Source organism: Pleurodeles waltl, chromosome 10 (assembly GCF_031143425.1).
Source record: "Pleurodeles waltl isolate 20211129_DDA chromosome 10, aPleWal1.hap1.20221129, whole genome shotgun sequence".
Taxonomy (NCBI): Eukaryota; Metazoa; Chordata; class Amphibia; order Caudata; family Salamandridae; genus Pleurodeles; species Pleurodeles waltl.
This window is the reverse complement of record NC_090449.1, coordinates 666,558,298-666,584,082: the sequence shown is the minus strand read 5'-3', so window position 1 is coordinate 666,584,082 and position 25,785 is coordinate 666,558,298.

Genomic DNA, 25,785 nt, shown 5'->3' with positions numbered 1-25,785 from the left:
ACCACCAGGCCCGACAGGTCTCCGAACTCGGCGAGTAGTGATATTACTGAGGGGACAGCCTCGTGCCCTTTCCGAACATATATTAACGCATCATCTGCCTAAAGCGAGATTGTATGGTGAACCCCACTTCTAACTATAGGCGCTTTATTCCTGGGCATCAGCGCTAGGGCTAATTCTATTTCTCCCATTGTTAGGGGGGCTTCTATAATTTCCCTGTTGGTTTGTGTTAGCTGTGGTAGGGAAGATCCCAAGAGAAAGGACTCTAGTTGCGAGGAGGTGCACGAGGTGCGTTTGGTATATAACTGTGAGTAGTATTCTCTGAACTTTCCGTTAATCTCAGCTTGTGTAGTGGCCATGCCGTGTGTGTCGGTTCGGATGGCCCCGATTGAGGGTTGCTATCTATCCTCTCGTAGTAACCACGCCAGCATTCTGCTTGACCTGTCCCCTTCTGTTTGCAGACGCATTAGGTGATAGTTATAATCGTGGCAACGGAGTTTTGCTGTCAGCATCATTGTATTTTGTGCGCCTTTCTTTTAGGACTGTGTGGGGGATCTCACCTCGCGCTACTGCTATCTCTGCCGCTCTAAGCTCCTTTTCTAGTTTGCCAATTTCCATCTGTAATGTGCGACTTACTCCCCACGTGGTCCACATGCATAAACCGCGGACCACTACCTTATGTGCATCCCACTCTATTGCTCGTGTTGTTGTGGTCATGGCATTTGTCTCCCAATACTGGCTTAATGTGGATTTCAGCGTTTCGGCGAATGCTTGATCCTGTAGGGCTTCTACCTGGAATCGCCAAGTGGGAATCACCTGCCGCGTCCTGCCCCAGTTCAGTGTTACTCTCAGTGGTGTATGATCTGACAGTGTTTTTGCTAAGTATTCTGAATCCCCGAGCAATGCTCCTATATCCTGAGTGCCCCATATTATGGGGGTCATTCTGACCCCGGCGGTCAAGGACCGCCGGGGCCAGGGTCGGCGGGAGCACCGCCAACAAGCTGGCGGTGCCCCGCAGGGCATTCTGACCGCGGCGGTTTGGCCGCGGTCAGAAGAGGAAAACCGGCGGTCTCCCGCCGGTTTTCCGCTGCCCTGCTGAATCCTCCATGGGGATTCAGACACCCCATACCGCCATCCTGTTCCTGGCGGTTCGCCCGCCAGGAACAGGATGGCGGTATGGGGTGTCGTGGGGCCCCTGGGGGCCCCACCCTGAATTTCAGTGTCTGCTTTGCAGACACTGAAATTCGCGACGGGTGCAACTGCACCCGTCGCACCTTCCCACTCCGCCGGCTCCATTCGGAGCCGGCTTCCTCGTGGGAAGGGTGTTTCCCACTGGGCTGGCGGGTGGCCTTTTGGCGGTCGCCCGCCAGCCCAGTGGGAAACCCAGAATAACCGCAGCGGTCTTCTGACCGCAGTGCGGTATTCTGGAGGGAGGAACTCTGGCGGGCGGCCTCCGCCGCCCGCCAGGGTTAGAATCACCCCCTATGTCTATTCTGGTGTGGGTTTTGTGTGGGGCAGAGTAGAATGAGTATTCCCTCTGTTGCGGATGTCCCAGGCGCCATAGGTCATGTAATCTCATAGCGCCTGCCCATTCCTGCAGTGGGCCTGGGGATTTCCTATTTACCATCGAGCTCGCTTGGGCGTGGGATCTATCTAGTGCTGCATTCGGAGTGCTGTTGAAGTCCCCTCCCCAGAGGGCCGGAGCCATTGGGTTTGTCAGTAGAGTCGGTGTGAGAGAGCCCAAGAATCCTGCAATCCCGGTATTTGGAGCGTATACTCCAACTACTGCCAGCTGTCTGCTATCTAGTCGGCCTTCCACTACCACGTATCTCCCGCCTTGGTCTATCTTGTGAGCCGATAGGAGGTATGGGACCCCGGGTGCGATCCAGGTCAGCACCTCCCTTGCAAAAGCTGAGTATGTAGTGCCTATGAGCTGACCGCCCATCTCGTGCGTAGCTCCCGCAGGTCTGGCTCTAGTATGTGCGTCTCTTGCAGGATGGCAATGTGTACTCCCATTCGCCTAAGGCGTGCGTATACTCTGGACCGTTTACCCAACGTTCCCAGTCCCCTCACATTCCATGTTACCATGACAAACTGGTTTCTAATATTTCTCCTATGTGGCGCCATTAGAATGTCTAGGATAACACACTGTACTTAGGATGTGGTCCCTGACCTTGGCCCTCTTTATCATTGCCCCTTTAGCATTGCTATTTATTAAGGGGGACGTGTGCAGTGATTTCCTCTGTGTTTTAAGTGAATCTGGTGTGTGTGCATATACTAAACTACTAACCCCAACCACCCCAAATGAATCCCCAACCCCTCTAATTATTTGTGCACAACTACTAAACCTATAAGTGTGTGATAAAACCCATATCCGATTGGATTTCCGTGGAGGAGTATTCATATATACCAGATGTGGCTCTTTTGCGGGGCACACATCTTTCCGCAGACTGAGTCTGCTAGTATCATTTGGCGCCCCCCGGTCTTGTGTGCGCTCCGCGCTACGTCCCAGCCCCCCCTGACACCCCTCATGCTCCCCCCCCCGGTTACTTATACATTTATACCAAAGTTACTCATTGCTGGTTGCGCCTACGCTTCGGCATCCGCCGTCGCCCTGGGGGGGTCCGCTTGGCTCTATAGAGCTTCCAATGCTGGTGCCGGCAGTCCATAGGAGCAGTTGAGTTCGATTAGAGTTCGTCTGCTGATCTGGGGGTGATCCTCGGCCCACCCAGCTCGCCTGTTATTGTGGATACGGAGTTTGCCGCGTCCGAGTTCGTGCCCGTCTCAGGGAGCTTCCTGGCCGATGTGAAGCTGCTCTGCATGAGCAGGGGAGTCTCTTTCAGTATTCTTGCTCTTTCTTCTGCTGCTTGTTGATCATTGGGTTGGCCTCTGGCTCGCCTCCTGGTCCGTTTTCTTGAGGCAGATGTTTGCCATTCCTCGTCTCCTTCTGAGTCTTCCCTTGTTCGGGCAAGGCCCTTGGCGTGCAGCCAGGTCCAAGCGTCTTCAGGGGTGGTGAATATGTGGGTGCGGTCCTCTGACACCACCCTCAACTTCGTGGGGAATAGCAAGGAGTACTTTATGTTGTGTTCACGCAGACGCAATTTAATTTTTGCATAGGAGTTCCATTGGTTCTGTACCTCCTGTGTAAAATCTGGGTAGGCATTGATGGTCGAGTCCTCGTACTTATATGGGCCTTTATTGCAGAACTGTTGCGTCTCGGTCCCTGAAGTTGAGGAATCTGGCGATCAGAGGTCTAGGTGATTGGCCTGGGGCCGGGGGCCTACTCAGTAATCTGTACGCCCATTCTACCGAGAAGAACTTGGATAGGGCTCCATTCAGCACCTCTTTAATGAGCCATTGTTCCAGAGCGATTTCCGCGTCGGGTTGCAGCATGGTTTCTGGAAACCCTAAGAAGCGTACGTTATTGCGAAGCGCCCTACTCTCCGACTCTTCAGATCTCCTCCAGAGCACTTTCAACTCTGCATCTATGCGCTGGTTCTGTTTTCGATTATCTCGGGCCATAGGGGTTAGTTCGGATAGCCCTTCCTCAGTCGATTTCACTCTTTCCGCTAGATTGTGGTGGTCCATTCGTAATAGGTTCAAGTCTTGTGAAACTGCGTATATCCTATTTTCCAGTGATGAGTTAGTGTCCATTATTGCCTGTAGCACTTTCTCGAACTGTGCTGAGTGCGACATGAGGGTGTTCTCCAAGGATTGTAGGGACAGGTTTGTCTGCTGGTCATTGGGTGTTGTCCCAATAGTGTTGCGGTCCAGGTTTTTGGCTGATTTGGCCCTGCCAGCCATTATGTCTAATTAGGAATTTCCTTGTAGGATGTGATTGCGTGCTGCTTAGCGCCGATTACGCGGGGGGATCGGCCTCATGATTACTGTTCTCCGAGTGCCATGCCCTTTTCTGCTCCAGTTATGGCGTTAGTTAGTGGAGCCCAGGCAGGGCTTATTCTTAGCTTTTAAGTGCCCAGCGCGTGCGTCCATGTGCTCACGGTGCGGCATGGGGGGGAGAGAGAGCGCCCACCGTCCACAGTTCCAGGCCCCCACAGAGTGGGTCATTGCACCCACCGCGAGGGTGAGTCCGCTGTGCGTTGAGTTAGGATTCAGCTTCCCACAGGAGTAGCAGCAACATCAGGCAGCAGCGGCGCTCTCTGTAGGGGGGAGGCGCAGTGACAACGCGGAGCGCACAGCCAGGCGAATCACCGGTGGGGAGCGAGTGTTTTTGGCCACTGGGCGGGATCCAGTGGTGCCTCTTGTAGTCGCCGGCAGCAATCCGGGGGAGCAAGACTCCCACTTAATGGGGGTTATGCCGTAGGGGCACGGGCAAGTATCTTCTGCCCCCAGCGCGGGCACTCCTCCAGGGCGCACGGCGCTGCGGGGCAGGATCAGTCGCGTCCCCACCTGAGTGCACAGAGGTGGAGCTCCTCCCCAAGTCAGGCGGCCTTCAATGCCATTTTGGAGCCCAACATCAACAGGAGGGGAAGCCAGGAGAGGGGGGTGGGAGTTAATGGTGGCTCCCCCCCAGTCTGGGCCTCGTCTCCCCCAGCAGCTCTCCCCCTCACCTCGGCGTCCCGTGGCAACCGCAGCTGTCCTCCTCTCGGGTCCCCCCCTTCGGGCTGGGATCTGCGGCGCGGGCCGCCTGCCCTCCGACGATGTTGCCGAGGAAGTGGGCCCTCTCCTCTTGCGCTTGATGTGGAGCAATTTAGGCTCCACAGGTCCCGACCGGACTGCGACGTCACTGCTAGTTGGCGCCCCTGCTGTCACTTGGGCGCGGTGCTCAGCTCCTTGATCCCGGTGCCTGCGCGGCGGGCCCCGGTCGGCAAATGAGGGTGGAGGCCCAAGCCCCCAGCCCCCGGCGTGCACGGTCACCCAGCAAAGCGGGCCGGGACCCGATGAACTCAGGCGCCGCCGAGACGCGGCGCACCCGAGTCAGCCGCCTCGGCTCCCTCCTGCAGCCTCCCCGGCCAGGCCAGGGCCCACAGCCCAGCGGCGCCCGTGCCCGCAATGAGACCCCGGCAGCTACTGCTCTAACCTGGCCGGGCCGGAGCCCCCGTAAGACGCTGCAGTGCTCCCCCAGGCGGTCCGCCACTCACGGACCTAGTGTGGGGGGTTGGGGGGCGCCCTGGAGGATGCTTTCCGGCGGGCCCTGGACGGAGCGCTCGCTCAGGCGTCCATCCCGGCCGCCATTTTGGCTCCTCCCCAAGTTGGATTTAATATTACTATTCTAGAAATGGCACTTTTAGAAAGTGAGCATTTCTTTGCACTTAAATCTTTCTGTGCCTTACAATCCACGTCTGGCTGGGTTTAGTTGACAGCTCCTTGTGCATTCACTCAGACACACCCCAAACACAGGGTACTCAGCCTCACTTGCATACATCTGCATTTTGAATGGGTCTCCCTGGGCTGGGAGGGTGGAGGGCCTGCTCTCACACAAAGGACTGCCACACCCCCTACTGGGACCGTGGCAGACAGGATTGAACTGAAAGGGGACCTGGTGCTCTTCTAAGCCACTCTTTGAAGTCTCCCCCACTTCAAAGGCACATTTGTGTATAAAACAGGGCCTCTGCCCTACCACCACAGATAATTGCTGGAGAAGAAACCTGAACCAGAACCTGCATCCTGCCACAAAGAACTGCCTGGCTGCCTAAAGGACTCACCTGACTGCTTTCTACAAAGGACTGCTTGCTTGCTGTTGCCTTGCTGCCTTGCTGAACTCTTGCCTTGCTGCAGAAGTGCTCTCCAAGGGCTTGGATGGAGCTTGCCTCCTGTTCCCTGAAGTCTCAGGACCAAAAAGACTTCCATCTTTCAACTGGACTCCTTGTGTGCCGAAAAATTCGATGCACAGCTCGCTCCGCGGTGAAAATTTCACTGCACGCCGATCCGGAAAGACGCCGCTCGACCCCGCAAGGAAAAGATCAACGCGACGCCTGCGATGCGACCAGAACTTCGACGCACGGCCCGCCTGGACAACGCCACCTGACCTCCAGAGAGGAAATCGACGCGACACCTGCCGTGAGGGAGAAAATTCCACGCACAGCCCACCCGAACGACGCGCAGCCGGATAACAAGCCCAGGATTCCACGCACAGACCCCGGGGCATCTGGGAATCCCGCGACCCACAGAGGAGACTGTCCGCGCACCAGAATTCGACGCAACGTCTTCCCCACGTGAAAAATAACGACACAAGTCCGTGTGTGAAGGGGCGAAACCGACGCACACACCATTTCTCCTCCTCTGCGGCCCTTTGCGGAGATTTTCTACTCCAAACCAGGTACTTTGTTCTTGAAAGAGACTTTGTTTGCTTTTTAAAGAATTAAGACACTTTATATCACTTTTCAGTGATATCTCTACAATTTCATATTGCATCTTTTATCGTTTTGACCTGCAAATACCCAGATAAATATTATATATTTTTCTAAACACTGTGTGGTGTATTTTTGTGGTGCTATGTTGTGTTATTGTATGATTTATTGCACAAATACTTTACACATTGCTTTCTAAGTTAAGCCTTACTGCTCAGTGCCAAGCTACCAGAGGGTGGGCACAGGATAATTTGGATTGTGTGTGACTTACCCTGACTAGAGTGAGGGTCCTTGCTTGGACATGGGGTAACCTGACTGCCAACCAAAGACCCCATTTCTAACACCGATGCTTGTGCAGGAGCAGTTGTAGCGGCACTAGTACTTGGACCCCCTGAATAAGTCCCAAAGGGTGGAGGTCGATCCCTCAGCAACTGTGTAATAAGGTCCTCAATGATCAGAATCCTCATTGCGCTCTCACTCTCTTTAGCATTATCTTCCTTCTCTGTCTCGTCTTCCTCTGTGATTGCAGGAAACAATTTAATTTTCTGTAGCATCTCTGTTCGCCACTTTTTCTGTTCCCATTCCCACCTAGCTTCAGCTAAGGATTTTTCTACTCTTTTCATTCTCCTTTTAAATTTCATCTCTTGTTGCTGTCTGGCCACCAGCTCCCAAACTGCTAAAGCCTCAAATTGTGCTGGCCTCGGTAATGGCTTCATCTCATATAATGCCATTTGCAATTTTTCCAAAATTCTCAAATTAAATGTTCCATGCTCTGTAAACGCTAAGGCTCCTAACTTCTTTGTTAACTTACACTACTGCTTTAACCAAAGACACGGAGCAACACGGAGCTTCTCCATCACAAAATAAACTGGAGAATTTTCCAGTGGGATTGGCTCCCCCACTGACGCCTTAATGTAAGAATCACCCTTCATAGCACTTCTGTACGCCTTGCAAAACTTCATTTTCTCTACTGTATTTATTTTGATTCAATAATGAAATGACTTTTACTCCCAAGATTCCCTTCACCCCCTTACTCAACCAATTGCCTCGGCTGCCAATCCACTCGCCACTCTTCTTACCAACCAACCTATCCCAGTGCGGCACACTCTGACGTCACACTCACACACTGTGGCTGACAAAGTCTTGCGGCTTATCCTCCTAAACTTCAACTCACACAACTAATACAGATTATTGCAAGCACTTAAGCCAAAAAACAATAACTAAAACAAACCTGCTGGTTTACTACTGGAAGGGACACAATCGCTTCAGAGACCTTATGGATTTTCACTAATGGCCCTTTTGCTCATGTAACTATTCCTCTTTCTCAGTCTCCCCCATTCACAAGCAAAATTGGACCCACAAATTTCACTCTGAACTGATAAGTGGGTCTGTCCTGGTGCACATAGGACTCCCCAAATCTCAGTCGAAAAATTTATTTTACTCATCTATCTCACACACCGACTTGTTGACCACGCTCGATCAACCTACTAAACCAGACAGATTACAACATATAACCAACTGTCTCCTACACTTGTCAATATACTCCGGAGTCTTAGACCACGCAGGGTCCGTACATCACCAACAACCACGTGGATAATTTTTTAGCACAAAGCGCCATATGCATGTGAAGTTCGACGACTTCCCTATTCTCATACTGCGGAGTACACACACTCCTACTAACCTTTAACTGGAGTACGCTGACTCCCTATGTTACCTCACATACATCACAATTCACCTGCGGTTTGCTCAAGCCTGTGCAAGATCAACCTACCACTTTCACACTATCACAAAACATGCCGAGAACATACCCAACTTTACTAGCAGGATCCAGGATCAGCGAAAGTCATTTCTGTGCTTAAGGGGACATCATCTTTGCTACAATTGCCATTTCAGAAAAACAAAATTCAAACCTCATAAAATACGAACAACCAACCCTAACTCAAACTATCACCATGACCAATAATAACCACATAACTAGTTCTCCAAGGAAACTAACCATCAACATCAAGCTGCTACCAAAAACTGCAAGCGCGCCCGGTCCTTAGCAAGTAAACTTAAAAGGGGACGCGTATAGGTCGATGAACCTTTTGAATCGCATGGAGTATCCTAGTCATGCAGTGACCACTGAATCAATAACTAACATCAATAATCAAAAACATTCTACAGAAAAACAGCTCAAAACCATCTACTCATGAATAACCACAACTCAGTAATGAGTTAAACAATTTTTATTTCACTATTGTTTACAATTCTAAATGATCAGTTAGTTCAATCTTTATTCAATCCACTCAATTATTAATTCATTATTGAAAAACATCATAACATAACTTGAAGAAAACCATATGCATAAATGCATCTACATAATCCAAAAATACCAGCATTAATATCAGAGTTCAGCAAATAGCTTGTCAGTCAAGTCACACTGTCAACGTTTCCCTTAACAGCCTACCTAACCAAGATTACCATCAGCATGTGGGCCTTCATGCAAAAACATTTTAGAGAGAAACATTAATTTGGAAAAAATCTATCTAAGTGAGAATTCTATAATCAGCGCAGTTGGTACCTAGAAGAAAAGGCACAAGTTGTCAGACACGTTTTCATAGCTACCTATCCAGGATGGATCAGCAACAAGTCACTCTTCGTCTTCAGGTCATCAATTAGTCAGCCACGCATCATACTCACAGAGTATGAGCCCAATGACAGAACCTCGGACAGCGTCTCCTGACGTAATTAATTCTCCCCTCACATCTGCCTGCATCTGAAGTTTTAGCCCCTTGTCATGACTTTTTATTAGGGTCTCCCAGTCCGTCCCCCTAATTCCTAATTGGTCAGTCAGTCAGCAGATATGACTTTAACCTATAGTATTTGTTTACCAAATCTACCATTTTCAATATCAGTCCGTTCACAAGATGTAGATTGGTCTGCTATACGATGTCCTCATCATCCAGCTCTTCAGGTATCAAAATTGTTGCTTGTTCCTCTTCAGTCAGTGCCTTCATTGTTCAAGTCCTGGGAAAGTACATTTATCCTACTCTACACATAATTGTATCAAATTGTCTTCTTCATCTTCTGTCCGCTGGTACATTGCAGAAAATTCTAGCTAAGCAACTTTTACATCGGGTGAGTCAAGGACAGGCCGTAGCAGTTTCTTGCAAACGCGGTTATTGTTTCTGCTCTCTGTGTGCGAGGCCTAGGAAAACTAGGCCTTAAGTTTGGCTAAGTTAACACTACAAATTGAAGTAAAACATAGGTTACACATTTCAATTTGACATATTACTACATTTTTCTCATATATTTTTCATTATTTCATAGAGTTTCAGTTATATTAGTACAATATCGTATAAATGGCTACCATGCCCCGAGGGCACATTTTCAAACGTGCACATTATTTTCTCTACGATCAATTTCTCTACACATTTTTCATTTTTAAGTACATAAACATCATTAATAATTTTCTTAATTTGCATATCGGCTTCAACACTCGCCAACACCTCCCCCCACCATCCCCATTGTACTACCGCACCGCAGGGCCTTCTGGGGCTATTGTTACACCAGTGCCTAAAAGCCTCTGTGCAGTGGCTATTGAGGGGGAAAGATTGACATTTGGCACGTTTCTGGCCATACAGAGGAAACTGTTATACTTGCATAAAAATGTATCCTTTTGCTCGCCTAGCAAAGGATTCCTATGCAAAAATAACTACCTCTCCGCTCCCTTGGAGATGTACTGGCTTTATTATTCGCCCCAACCTGAAGTTTGCCTTCCTTTTGGTCCCCACTCTCCCATGTTGCTGAGGAAGTTCCCACCTGGGAGCACGGTTCAAAAACATTTGAAGGAGAGGAGAGAAAAGGCAGACCAGTCTGACCAGCAGAAGAAGACGGGAAGAAGTTTAAAAAAGTTTCTGCACTGTGCATCTGTGCAGGTCTGTGTTTGCCTTTCTATGTGTGTGCGTGTGCATCTCTCGGTGTGTGTGCCTGGAGTGCATGTCTGGGAGTGTATATCTGTAAGTACATGTCAATGTCTTTCTGAGTATGTGTACTCGAATATCTGTGTGTGTGGGTGAGGAACAAGTATTTTTCCCACTGCCCCTACCCGTGAAATGTTGTGCCTAACACAATGGGAGTAATTTCTGGCATGCTGTTGGTCCAGGCACAATTGTGGTAATTCCCGGTAAAATGCTGGCCCTGACAATGGTGGTAATGCCTGGCAATATACTGGACTAGCACAACAGTGGTAATTTCTGATAAAATGCTGATCCTGGCACAATGCTGATAATCCCTTGCAACATGACGCCTTAGCACACTGCTGGTAATACCTGGTGAAATAATGACGCAGCACAATGATATAGTTCCTAGCAACATGCCGACCCTGGCACAGTGGTGATAATTCCTGGTAAAATGCCGACCTTGGTACTATGGTGGTAGTCTTTGACAACATATTGCTGCAATGACAGAAATCCCTTGAAATGTGTTAGCCCTGGTGATTTGCATGTTAGTCATGCACTACGATAACAAACCTTGGCAACATGTCGGTTCTAGCACAATGGTGGTATTTTCTGATTGTATGCTGGCCCTACTACAAAGATAATCTCTGGCAGCAGCTGGCCCAAGCATAGTGGTAATAATTCCTTGCAGCATGACAGCCATGGGATATTATGGTCAGGTACAGTATGACAGTGCGAAGGCACAAATGTAAACCATTTGAATACATTAAGTGTAGGGTAGACTCAGAAGAGAAGACCCCTTGCGAACAAATGTATATCATGGGTATTTCAGTATACATACATACCTAAAATCTCCAAAGCCCTAGACAAGTGCCATTGCCCAGGTTTTGGGGAAAGAGTTGGGTAAAGCAAAACCTGTGGTATTTAAAAAAGCTTGCTTCGTCTGCAAAAAAAACATTATTTGAATGTTTTTCTCGTGATTTGAGTGTGAGCCTGTCCCTGCGTGGCCACCACCATCTGACACAACCAACCCTACCTCTAATACCTTCACCTCTATACCACTACCACAAATAACACCCCCACCAACACCACAATGACAACAGTACACATATCACCACCACCAACGCAATCACCACACATTTTTATCTTTAACAATACAACCCAATCTACCACCACCAACATCACACCTCTATTACAAATAGTGCCAGCGCCACCACATACCACACCACTACCCACACCATTAAAAAACATATCTAGCTCCCAATACACTCACGGTCTCTAACACTACATCAACAGAACCATTCCCAAGCATTGGCAAAACCAGCAGGTGTTACTTAACTGTGTATCACAGGGGGACATTATTTCTACAAGTCTGTATGCACATGCATGCTCACATTAAACACAGCACTGCTAGTTGTGCCAGTGTTTGTTTCATTTAGGCGGGCAGCAGGCTGACTATTTAAGAAGTGCAAACCTCATGTTATTAAGAACAGGGATGAAAACAATGGAATTTATGAGACTACTGCGGGATAATTGAAGGTTACAACTTCCCTTGCTAAATATGAGTGTTGCCACCTTACAGCGTAGCATATGTGGATATTCTTAAATTCAAAAAATGTGCTGTTTTCATGACTAATATGCACTAGGGGTGGATACCAGTAAACTCCGCAATGCGGTGGTTAGCGGAGTCTTTGCCAAACTCTGTGATCCAAGAAAAGTGTGGAGTGGCAAAACTTTGCGAACTCAGCCGGTGGAGCAGAGTTTACCACGCACCCCTAATTTAATAGCCTTTAAAATCTTGAGGTAGAAATGAGTAAGAATGGGCTCTTTTATATAGGTATATAATTGATGAAGCACTGAACTAAGTAAAGATGCATGTTTAATGCAACACTGAAAACAGCCTGAACCCCAGCACGACTTTACATTGGCAATTAAGTAGTTATCAGTTTGATGTATGCCTCCTGCACGTGCTACTGGTCACGGAGGTGAACTCACCTTTCTGTTATTATCGGATTGCACCATGGCTTCCTCCTAGGAGGAAAAGACCACTTACCATTGCTAAGTTAAGGGTGGATGCATCTGTGTCTCTGTTCTTTCAGACAAGCACTTACGTGCCCCATCGTACCGAGTCCTGTCTCTGAATACCTGTCTCTTGAGCTTCGCCACAGTACAGTCCACCAGACAGTAACAAATTAGAAGGCACATTAGAAATGCCCAGAGCTTCTTGCACAGCTACATTCTTGCAGACTTTATGAACTGACATAGTTCTGCTCTGAAGTTGACGAGTCAGGGTGTTCTATCAAACAAAGGTCAGAGGATCTTTTTGTGAAAGCCATGTGCAACCAGTGTGTATATTTCTTTGCACACTCTGTTGACAGTGCAGCTGCTTTGAAAGCAAGTGTTGTGGATGTGGCAAGTTGGGTAATTTTCAGACTGCCTGCAAAATTAGCAATGTAGGGGAGCCTACACCTGCTTGTTTTGTCCTTTATTTTTTTATATGACTCTGTTTTTATTGAGTTTAGAAAACATAACTAACAAAAATTTCAATGCAGTGCATATCAGTGCGAGATATCACAGTATCTTTTTGTCACATTTCTGGAAGACAGAGTAAACATACAATCCGTAACAGGGATCTATAGCACCTACTACAACAGTAATTTCCCTTAACCTCCCCTCCTAGATAGGATCCACATGTAACCAATCTTTTCATATATCATGAGTAACAGAGAAACAGCCTCACCAGAGTTGGTTGCCGCCTCTCTGATCGAAGCAAGGTTCACTTAATCAGCCATCATCATCAGTGCTCCACTCTGAACTTAACTCTTCCACGCCAGTGAACCATTCCAGTAGTGTCCCCCATGCAATCACATCCGTTACTGCCCCCTCCTCTCAACGTGTCATCTGCATATATTGTTCTTCAGTAGCACCCCATTCCATTAAATCTCAGATCCAGCAAGGGATGGAAGGGCTCGGGCACTTATCCAGCCAATGGCCACCCTGCTCTTGGCCAGTACCAAAGCCAGTTGTGTGAGTCTGTATGAAATACTCTTACCCCGCGGTCTCCGCACTACACCTAAAAGACATTTCAAAGTCATTACTTCTAGCCCCAATCCTTTCACCTCCTCTACTCTCCCAACTAGCTCCCGCAAAAATTGGTGCACCATCCTACAGGACCAAGCCAAGTGTAGAAAGGAGGCACTGAATGCGCCAGATCTGGGACACCCAGTCCCTCTTGCTGGATCGATCTTATTTAGATGGTCAGGTGTGATATACGACAGATGCACAAAATTGCAGTGTAATAGTGTAAACCTGTTATGGCATGGCACCGTGTGCACCAGCAACAATGCCATTGCCCAGTCCACATCCTCAATGGGGTTTCTCAGTTCACGCTTCAAAGCCCTACGAGCAACACCTATCGCGGTTGATCACCACGAAGGGCTTTAGAAAACCGAGTGATGAAATGAATCCCCTTCACCCCAATTTATCAGCCGACTCAACACCATCAATGCTGGAGGGGTCACCGGGAAACCACACCAGATCTCTCGAGCCACACTCTCCATTTTAGCATATTGCAAGAACTGACCTGGGCCCAACCCGAACGTGTCTCGGGAATCAGGGAAGGAGATAAACTCCCTGTTGGGGTATAAATCTCCCACCACTGCACATCCTCCCAGCCTCCAGCCTTCCATTGACATTAGGTTATCCATGTCCCTAAAGGGGGCTAAGACCCATATCTTTAATTCTCTATCAAATGGGGCATGTCGAAGCACATTCCTAATGGCCTGCTGCCAGATCCAGGTAGTAGTTCTGACCAGATAGGGGATTGCAGACTGCGACCGACCGCCCGACATCAATACATGTGCCAACACCTTCCCACCTAGCATTTCTGCAAACATTCTCTTCTCCAAATTGTCTGATTCAGTCATCCACTTTGCAGCATGTTGTAAGTGCGCTGTGTAAATATAATGTCTAATATTAGGAATAGCCAATCCTCCCTCTTCCATGTCCCTCTACATCATCGACAATGCCACCCTGCTACGCTGCCCAGCCCATACCAGTGAAATCAACAAGCTGTCTAGGCCATTAAAGAGCCAAGCAGATAGCAGAAACAGAGAGTTCTGAACCAGGTAAAAATACTGTGGCAGGAACACCATCTTAGCCACAGCTGCCCTCCCCATCACTGAAAAAGGCAGTCTATTCCAAAATGAAACCGAGTGCTCAAGGCCATTCACCACCCGTTCTACATTATGGCCCTTATTGTGGCAATGGCGGTAAATTCCGATTACCGCCACGCTGACGGCCACCAACTTACCGCGGCGGCAACGGATATTCGTTCACCATATTATGACACACACACACCAATCCGACAGAATTCCGGCAAATACACAGATCCACCAGCCCATATATCAGTGATAAAATGGCGGTATCAAAACCCACACCGTTATGCAAGAACAACGCCCACCACATTATGACCCACAAATCACCACGGTGGACATTCACCGGCAGTAAACTATTGGTGCGCTCACAATGGACACCCACAGACAACACAACACCACATTGGACAATTGAAACAACACACACCTCACACCCATACACACACCACACCCACACCACTATAAAACACACCCACATTACCCACAACCCTTTAAGAATACAATTCATTGCCACCAGACAGACACCAAGACCACTGACACAACTACAGACACACACCACATACACCCATCCAACCCTCACGCACCCCACTTCACACACCCCAACACATTACCCACAACACCCTCACCAATACACCTCACATAACATCCATGGCACCACAAAGACACCCCTGTTTCACAGAGGAGGAGTTAAGGGTCATCGTAGAGCCTCAGTTATTTGGAGCACAGGTGCAGAAAAAAGGCAGACCAGTCTGACCAGCAGAAGAAGACGGGAAGAAGTTTAAAAAAGTTTCTGCACTGTGCATCTGTGCAGGTCTGTGTTTGCCTTTCTATGTGTGTGCGTGTGCATCTCTCGGTGTGTGTGCCTGGAGTGCATGTCTGGGAGTGTATATCTGTAAGTACATGTCAATGTCTTTCTGAGTATGTGTACTCGAATATCTGTGTGTGTGGGTGAGGAACAAGTATTTTTCCCACTGCCCCTACCCGTGAAATGTTGTGCCTAACACAATGGGAGTAATTTCTGGCATGCTGTTGGTCCAGGCACAATTGTGGTAATTCCCGGTAAAATGCTGGCCCTGACAATGGTGGTAATGCCTGGCAATATACTGGACTAGCACAACAGTGGTAATTTCTGATAAAATGCTGATCCTGGCACAATGCTGATAATCCCTTGCAACATGACGCCTTAGCACACTGCTGGTAATACCTGGTGAAATAATGACGCAGCACAATGATATAGTTCCTAGCAACATGCCGACCCTGGCACAGTGGTGATAATTCCTGGTAAAATGCCGACCTTGGTACTATGGTGGTAGTCTTTGACAACATATTGCTGCAATGACAGAAATCCCTTGAAATGTGTTAGCCCTGGTGATTTGCATGTTAGTCATGCACTACGATAACAAACCTTGGCAACATGTCGGTTCTAGCACAATGGTGGTATTTTCTGATTGTATGCTGGCCCTACTACAAAGATAATCTCTGGCAGCAGCTGGCCCAAGCATAGTGGTAATAATTCCTTGCAGCATGACAGCCATGGGATATTATGGTCAGGTACAGTATGACAGTGCGAAGGCACAAATGTAAACCATTTGAATACATTAAGTGTAGGGTAGACTCAGAAGAGAAGACCCCTTGCGAACAAATGTATATCATGGGTATTTCAGTATACATACATACCTAAAATCTCCAAAGCCCTAGACAAGTGCCATTGCCCAGGTTTTGGGGAAAGAGTTGGGTAAAGCAAAACCTGTGGTATTTAAAAAAGCTTGCTTCGTCTGCAAAAAAAACATTATTTGAATGTTTTTCTCGTGATTTGAGTGTGAGCCTGTCCCTGCGTGGCCACCACCATCTGACACAACCAACCCTACCTCTAATACCTTCACCTCTATACCACTACCACAAATAACACCCCCACCAACACCACAATGACAACAGTACACATATCACCACCACCAACGCAATCACCACACATTTTTATCTTTAACAATACAACCCAATCTACCACCACCAACATCACACCTCTATTACAAATAGTGCCAGCGCCACCACATACCACACCACTACCCACACCATTAAAAAACATATCTAGCTCCCAATACACTCACGGTCTCTAAAACTACATCAACAGAACCATTCCCAAGCATTGGCAAAACCAGCAGGTGTTACTTAACTGTGTATCACAGGGGGACATTATTTCTACAAGTCTGTATGCACATGCATGCTCACATTAAACACAGCACTGCTAGTTGTGCCAGTGTTTGTTTCATTTAGGCGGGCAGCAGGCTGACTATTTAAGAAGTGCAAACCTCATGTTATTAAGAACAGGGATGAAAACAATGGAATTTATGAGACTACTGCGGGATAATTGAAGGTTACAACTTCCCTTGCTAAATATGAGTGTTGCCACCTTACAGCGTAGCATATGTGGATATTCTTAAATTCAAAAAATGTGCTGTTTTCATGACTAATATGCACTAGGGGTGGATACCAGTAAACTCCGCAATGCGGTGGTTAGCGGAGTCTTTGCCAAACTCTGTGATCCAAGAAAAGTGTGGAGTGGCAAAACTTTGCGAACTCAGCCGGTGGAGCAGAGTTTACCACGCACCCCTAATTTAATAGCCTTTAAAATCTTGAGGTAGAAATGAGTAAGAATGGGCTCTTTTATATAGGTATATAATTGATGAAGCACTGAACTAAGTAAAGATGCATGTTTAATGCAACACTGAAAACAGCCTGAACCCCAGCACGACTTTACATTGGCAATTAAGTAGTTATCAGTTTGATGTATGCCTCCTGCACGTGCTACTGGTCACGGAGGTGAACTCACCTTTCTGTTATTATCGGATTGCACCATGGCTTCCTCCTAGGAGGAAAAGACCACTTACCATTGCTAAGTTAAGGGTGGATGCATCTGTGTCTCTGTTCTTTCAGACAAGCACTTACGTGCCCCATCGTACCGAGTCCTGTCTCTGAATACCTGTCTCTTGAGCTTCGCCACAGTACAGTCCACCAGACAGTAACAAATTAGAAGGCACATTAGAAATGCCCAGAGCTTCTTGCACAGCTACATTCTTGCAGACTTTATGAACTGACATAGTTCTGCTCTGAAGTTGACGAGTCAGGGTGTTCTATCAAACAAAGGTCAGAGGATCTTTTTGTGAAAGCCATGTGCAACCAGTGTGTATATTTCTTTGCACACTCTGTTGACAGTGCAGCTGCTTTGAAAGCAAGTGTTGTGGATGTGGCAAGTTGGGTAATTTTCAGACTGCCTGCAAAATTAGCAATGTAGGGGAGCCTACACCTGCTTGTTTTGTCCTTTATTTTTTTATATGACTCTGTTTTTATTGAGTTTAGAAAACATAACTAACAAAAATTTCAATGCAGTGCATATCAGTGCGAGATATCACAGTATCTTTTTGTCACATTTCTGGAAGACAGAGTAAACATACAATCCGTAACAGGGATCTATAGCACCTACTACAACAGTAATTTCCCTTAACCTCCCCTCCTAGATAGGATCCACATGTAACCAATCTTTTCATATATCATGAGTAACAGAGAAACAGCCTCACCAGAGTTGGTTGCCGCCTCTCTGATCGAAGCAAGGTTCACTTAATCAGCCATCATCATCAGTGCTCCACTCTGAACTTAACTCTTCCACGCCAGTGAACCATTCCAGTAGTGTCCCCCATGCAATCACATCCGTTACTGCCCCCTCCTCTCAACGTGTCATCTGCATATATTGTTCTTCAGTAGCACCCCATTCCATTAAATCTCAGATCCAGCAAGGGATGGAAGGGCTCGGGCACTTATCCAGCCAATGGCCACCCTGCTCTTGGCCAGTACCAAAGCCAGTTGTGTGAGTCTGTATGAAATACTCTTACCCCGCGGTCTCCGCACTACACCTAAAAGACATTTCAAAGTCATTACTTCTAGCCCCAATCCTTTCACCTCCTCTACTCTCCCAACTAGCTCCCGCAAAAATTGGTGCACCATCCTACAGGACCAAGCCAAGTGTAGAAAGGAGGCACTGAATGCGCCAGATCTGGGACACCCAGTCCCTCTTGCTGGATCGATCTTATTTAGATGGTCAGGTGTGATATACGACAGATGCACAAAATTGCAGTGTAATAGTGTAAACCTGTTATGGCATGGCACCGTGTGCACCAGCAACAATGCCATTGCCCAGTCCACATCCTCAATGGGGTTTCTCAGTTCACGCTTCAAAGCCCTACGAGCAACACCTATCGCGGTTGATCACCACGAAGGGCTTTAGAAAACCGAGTGATGAAATGAATCCCCTTCACCCCAATTTATCAGCCGACTCAACACCATCAATGCTGGAGGGGTCACCGGGAAACCACACCAGATCTCTCGAGCCACACTCTCCATTTTAGCATATTGCAAGAACTGACCTGGGCCCAACCCGAACGTGTCTCGGGAATCAGGGAAGGAGATAAACTCCCTGTTGGGGTATAAATCTCCCACCACTGCACATCCTCCCAGCCTCCAGCCTTCCATTGACATTAGGTTATCCATGTCCCTAAAGGGGGCTAAGACCCATATCTTTAATTCTCTATCAAATGGGGCATGTCGAAGCACATTCCTAATGGCCTGCTGCCAGATCCAGGTAGTAGTTCTGACCAGATAGGGGATTGCAGACTGCGACCGACCGCCCGACATCAATACATGTGCCAACACCTTCCCACCTAGCATTTCTGCAAACATTCTCTTCTCCAAATTGTCTGATTCAGTCATCCACTTTGCAGCATGTTGTAAGTGCGCTGTGTAAATATAATGTCTAATATTAGGAATAGCCAATCCTCCCTCTTCCATGTCCCTCTACATCATCGACAATGCCACCCTGCTACGCTGCCCAGCCCATACCAGTGAAATCAACAAGCTGTCTAGGCCATTAAAGAGCCAAGCAGATAGCAGAAACAGAGAGTTCTGAACCAGGTAAAAATACTGTGGCAGGAACACCATCTTAGCCACAGCTGCCCTCCCCATCACTGAAAAAGGCAGTCTATTCCAAAATGAAACCGAGTGCTCAAGGCCATTCACCACCCGTTCTACATTATGGCCCTTATTGTGGCAATGGCGGTAAATTCCGATTACCGCCACGCTGACGGCCACCAACTTACCGCGGCGGCAACGGATATTCGTTCACCATATTATGACACACACACACCAATCCGACAGAATTCCGGCAAATACACAGATCCACCAGCCCATATATCAGTGATAAAATGGCGGTATCAAAACCCACACCGTTATGCAAGAACAACGCCCACCACATTATGACCCACAAATCACCACGGTGGACATTCACCGGCAGTAAACTATTGGTGCGCTCACAATGGACACCCACAGACAACACAACACCACATTGGACAATTGAAACAACACACACCTCACACCCATACACACACCACACCCACACCACTATAAAACACACCCACATTACCCACAACCCTTTAAGAATACAATTCATTGCCACCAGACAGACACCAAGACCACTGACACAACTACAGACACACACCACATACACCCATCCAACCCTCACGCACCCCACTTCACACACCCCAACACATTACCCACAACACCCTCACCAATACACCTCACATAACATCCATGGCACCACAAAGACACCCCTGTTTCACAGAGGAGGAGTTAAGGGTCATCGTAGAGCCTCAGTTATTTGGAGCACAGGTGCAGCAAATATTTATAGCTGGGAAGATGGAGCTATGGTGGAAAATCGTGGACAGGGTCAACGCCATTGGACAGCACGCTAGAACAAGGGACGACCTCAGGAAGAGGTGGAACGACCTACGGGGGAAGGTACGTTCCATAGCAGCAAGACACCAGCTGACTGGCGGTGGACCCCCACAACTCACAGCATGGGAGGAGCATGTCTTGGCAATACTGCATCCTGAGGGCCTGGCCGGAGTTGGAGGAGGACTGTACTCTGATAAGTCAACTCTCTACTATTATCGCCCCCCTACCTGTATGCCATCACATACCCTCTCCATCACACCCATCACTCCACTACATCCCACACACTCCACCATCACATCTCTTCAATCCCAATGTCAAGCCCTGCATGCTGTACCAATGCATGGACACCCCTCACAGCCTTGCATGGACACCCTTCACAAAAGCATGCACAGCATAGAGAACTAACAATCCTACCATACACCAACATACACAAGTAAAAGCTGGCAGGCCAACACCAACCATAGAGGGGAAGCCAGGGATGTACAATATGTCATACACATTAACCATAACACATCATTTACATCCCCACAGGTACCCCTACCAATGTCACCGGAGAGGAGGTACCAGCACTATCCAGTCCCCCAACAGAAGAGGCCCACAGTGGTGACAGTAACTCTGGACTTCAGGTTCTGAAAGATCTACCTGGCCCATCAGGGACCACTGGACAGCCGGTTCCCCAAGCCCAGTCACAGACCACCACAGAGTCTACCCCATCAGGACACACCACCACAGTACCCACCCAGCGTACCCACACCTCTGTCCCTAGGACACGTCAATTAGCAGTGTGCCCATCTCTACTGGGACCTCAGGCCTCACCTCAGACCCAAGACAATCAAGGACCTGGGGTCAGTGGCAGTGGGCACACACTTCAGGGGACAGAGGCACAGGCTACGAGGGACACTGGGAGGACTGCTGTGCATCAGGGGGAGGACAACACCAAGGAACCAACTCTCCAGGAGGCACTCTCCAAGATCCTGGGAGCCTACCAACATTCCCAGGACACGATGGGCCAGATCCTGGACAACGTGCAGGAGAACAGGCGGCTGCAGGAAGGACAGTACCAGGGGGTCAGGGAGGACTTGCTGTCCATCAACAACACCCTGATCTCCTTAGCAGTGGTGCTGGCAGACATAGCTAACATTATGAGGGAGGCAGTCTCCCACCAGCGGTCCCTTGCCACTAGCCAGTCATCTGAACAGCCTTCCACAGGACTCACAGGCCACCAGCACCCCTCCCCCTGCAGAAGGTGAACCACCCCGCAAAAGTTCCCTGCGATCCAACCAAAAGACAGAGACACTTGCCAAGACCCCCGCCAGAAAATGAGACTCTCCTGGTTGTCCACCTTGTGTCCCACACAGGCACCCTGTCCACCTTGAACTGCCATTGCTCCCCTTCCTATGTCCCCTTGGACAATGCACCTGTGCTACAAACAGACTGGAGCAATACCCTGGACTTTCCTCCATCATCACCCCATTCCATTTCACTTTCCCTCTATATGTTAGCACTTCAATAAACACCCTTTGAAAAAAATCAATTTCGAGTATGTCATGTATATCAAATATGTATTGTTTGAAACATGTACAACAGGGCTTAATTTGTGCTTGGTGTTTCCGGTGTTGAGCACCGGCACTTATTTTTGAGGGCAGGGGCTTATTCTTCTGCCTCAAGCATTTACTGCAAGCAAAAGACACATATGGGAAAGACGGAGGAAGGGAAAAACGAAAAAACGTCACGCAGGTAGAAAGTAGAAAGCTGCTAATGTGAACTGAAGGGGCAGGGGGTGGCTTTAAATGGATTGAGGAGGCCCAAGATAGCTTCAGGATTACGCCGCCTCAGTATTCCGTGTTCCCACATTTAATTGCAGCAGCCACATGTTTAAGAGGAGGGCTTTGGGCACCGGCACCTTTTTATTTACAAATTGAGCACTGTGTACAACCATTGCAAATAAACTGTACATAGAATAAGCATAGATTAATGACCTGTTGCTGGCTGTAGTGATCACACCGGGAGTATTTGTCATATCACCAACATCGGCAAAATGAATAGCCAGAGGTAACAGTAAGTGGGCATTGAACTGGGAATTACCAGCATGCCAATGTCACACAGAATACAACCAAAGTCATTGAAATGTAAAGTTACACTGTCTTACCTGTGTGTCATTGAAGTACTTACGGATCACAGATGTTCTGTTGTCCTCATCCTCATCCTCTCCCTCCTCATCCTCACTGTCCACAGGGTCAACTGCTGCCACCGGGGCATCTCCAGTCTCCTCCTCCTGCAGAAAAGGGACATGGCGTCTGAAGGCCAGGTTATGCAACATGCTGCATGCCACTACTATCTGGCAGACCTTCTTGGGTGAGTAGCACAGGGATCCACCTGTCAGATGGAGGCACCGGAACCTGGCCTTCAGGAGGCCAAAGGTTCGCTCAATTATCCTTCTGGTTCACCCATGTGCCTCATTATAACGTTCTTCTGCCCTTGTCCTGGCATTCCTCACAGGGGTCAGCAGTCATGATCGGTTTGGGTAACCAGAGTCACCTTCAATTACTGTGGGACAACATTTATCCTATATGGTCCACACCATACACCAACATATACTAGGTGGCAAGCAGGGCTTACCTATTAGCCACACCCTATGTATCTGTAGTTGGGCCATCACATTTGGGATGCTGCTATTCCTAAGGACGAAGGCATCATGCACCGACCCAGGATACTTAGCATTGACGTGGGAGATGTACTGGTCCGCCAGGTACACCATCTGCACATTCATGGAGAGGAAACTCTTCTGATTCCTGAACACCTGTTCATTCTGGCGGGGGGGGTACAAATGCAATATGTGTATCATCAATCGCCCCAATTATAGTGGGGATATGTCCCATTGCATAAAACTCAGCCTTCACAGTGGCCAAATCCTCAACCTGGGGGAATGCAATGTAGCTGCACATGTGTTTTATCAGGGCAGACAATACTCTTGTCAGCACTATTGAGAACATTGGCTGTGACATTCCTGCTGCCAAGCCCACAGTCACTTAGAAAGAACCAGTTGCCAGGAAATAGAGCACTGATAGAAGTTGCACAATAGAGGGGATCCCAGTGGGGTGACGGAAAGCAGATCTCAGGTCAGGTTCCAATTGGGCACACAGCTCTGTGATTGTGGCCCTGTCCAATCTATAGGTTAGTATTATGTGCCTGTCCTCCAGTGTAGCCAAGTCCACCAGGGGTCTGTGCACATGGGTATGTCTCCATCTCCTATTCATCCACAGCGGTATAAATCTATGGGACAAAAGAGTGAAGAGCTTTTCACAAACTGAACAATGGAGCCACAACAGTAGTTTGCATTCTGTAAACATGTAATGGGTCAGTGTGATTTGTCCAGTATCTGCCTTTTTCTCCTGTGATGCAGCATTATTCCATAGGGCGTCTGCCTGTCCTGTGAGGAGGGACAGGTGGAAGTGAGGTAATTCTGCTGACGCTGTGCGCCATGGAGGGAGGCGGTCAGGAACCGCCGTGCAATTCCTCATTGGTTAATATTGCGCTCTATGGGGTACAGTGGCCAATGGTGATCTACGCCGGCGGTGACGGTATGCACCGCTGCGGACGTGACTGCCATTTTCTATCTGATTCCTCACTTGTTACCTGACTTTCCATAGGAGAGGACCGACACTGCATGTGCTGCTGTGACCTGTGTCTGGATTCTACCATGGCCCGTGTGACCAGGGAAGGGGCCCATCCTTCACTTCGGAGGTTGGAGAGACTGGTGGATGGTGTCCTACCCCAATACAGACTGCTCTATGGGCCTCCAGACCAACAGGTGAGTACACTGTGGGCACGATGCATGTGGCATGCATGTTTGGAGGTGTGTGTGATGGCTCCGTGTAAGGGGTGAGGGATGTCCTCTTGGCTGGGTACACATTGAGTGCTGGGCTATGTGTGTCCCAATAGTGCTGTAAAAGGGTATGGTGGGCCATATGTGTAACTGGCTGGACTGTTTGTCTAATGATGTTCTCCTGGGTGTATTGCCTCTGCAGGTCAGCGCCCATCAAAAGAAGGGCATATGGTGTGCCATCGCCAAGGATGTGCAGACCCTGGGGGTCTCTGGCAGGCAGAACACCCACTGTTGCAAACGGTGGGAGGACCTGAGACGCTGGGCATGGAAGACCGTGGAGGCCCAGCTAGGGTTGGCCTCTCAACGAGGAAGGGGTGCCTGTCAAACCCTGATCGCCCTGATGGCCCGCATACTGGCGGTGGCCTATCCAGAGCTGGATGGGCGCTTGAGGGCAACACAGCAGCCACAAGTGGGTGAGTACAGTGGCTATCATTACAACTTACGCCTGGTGGGGTGGTATCCGGGTGGTGGTTGTGTGTCCTTGGGTGCCCCTAGGCCAGGCCAGACATAGCAGCATAGGTCCTCTGGTGGCTAGGGGTCTGAAGGGAAAATACTGCCTACCTAGATTGTTAGCATCCACTACTGTCCAGGGCTGCGTGGATCCCAGGTGTGCTGCAGTTGGTGGGGAGTCCTCATGCCTTGGTGGCTAGCAATATCACTGGTAGTGCAATGCATAGTGCGTAGGCCTGTACCCTGTGTGTGAGGATGCTGTGTACGCTAACGGTGGTGTTGGTGCAGTCATTGACCCAGTGTATCCTTTGTCTCTCTCCCCCCTTTCTTGTTTTGTCATCCTGTCCCTATGTGCATTAGCATCATCTGGCGGAGGAGCAGAGGCACTGGCGAGGGAGGGAGCTGCATCCCACAGGACCCTGGAGGCAGAGTCCACCGACGCTGAGGGCACCAGTGGGATGGAGGGCAAGAGAAGCACCACGGCGGAGACTGGAGGGGACAATACAAACTATGATACCTCCTCCGATGGGAGCACCCTGGTGGTGGCGGACACCTCTGTGACTACCCCTGCTAAAGGTACAGCTGCCACCCCCGTACCAGCACCGCCCTCCGAGCAGCCCCTCAGCGAGTTGCCTGTGCCTGCTCACCCAGGAGGGTGGGCATCTCCTTCGCCGCAGGCACCTCAGGCCCTGCCGCAGTGAGCCCTGCTGCCCTGAGTGAGGAGGCTATTGACCTCCTGAGATTCATCTCTGTAGGGCAGTCAACCATTGTGAGTGCCATCCAGGGGCTGGCAGCCCAATTGCAACAATCTAATGCATTCCTGGAGGGCATTCACACTGGATTGGCGGCTCAACAGAGATCAATACAGGCTCTGGCCTCTTCTCTGATGGCAGCCATTGTCCCTGTTCCTATAGTCCCCCTCTAACTTCCAATTCCCAGTCCCATTCTCCTCAACCCCAACCCATCCCAAGCACACAGCCACATGAGCATGCACACAGGACAACACTCAAAAGTGTTACAGGCACTCACACAAACACCATTCAGTTGCAGGCACAACAACGTCCAATATTTCCACTATCTCCCCCTCTTCCTCCTCCTCCTCCACCTCCCACACAGTTACGTCAATACTCACACCTGCATGAACTACATCATCATGCACTACATGCATCGTCAGCACACCAAGCAGAACACACACCTCACTGGCAGACCCCTCCACAACATCCATGCACACGTCCCCTGTGTCCTTTCCCACTGTGTCTGCCCCCCCC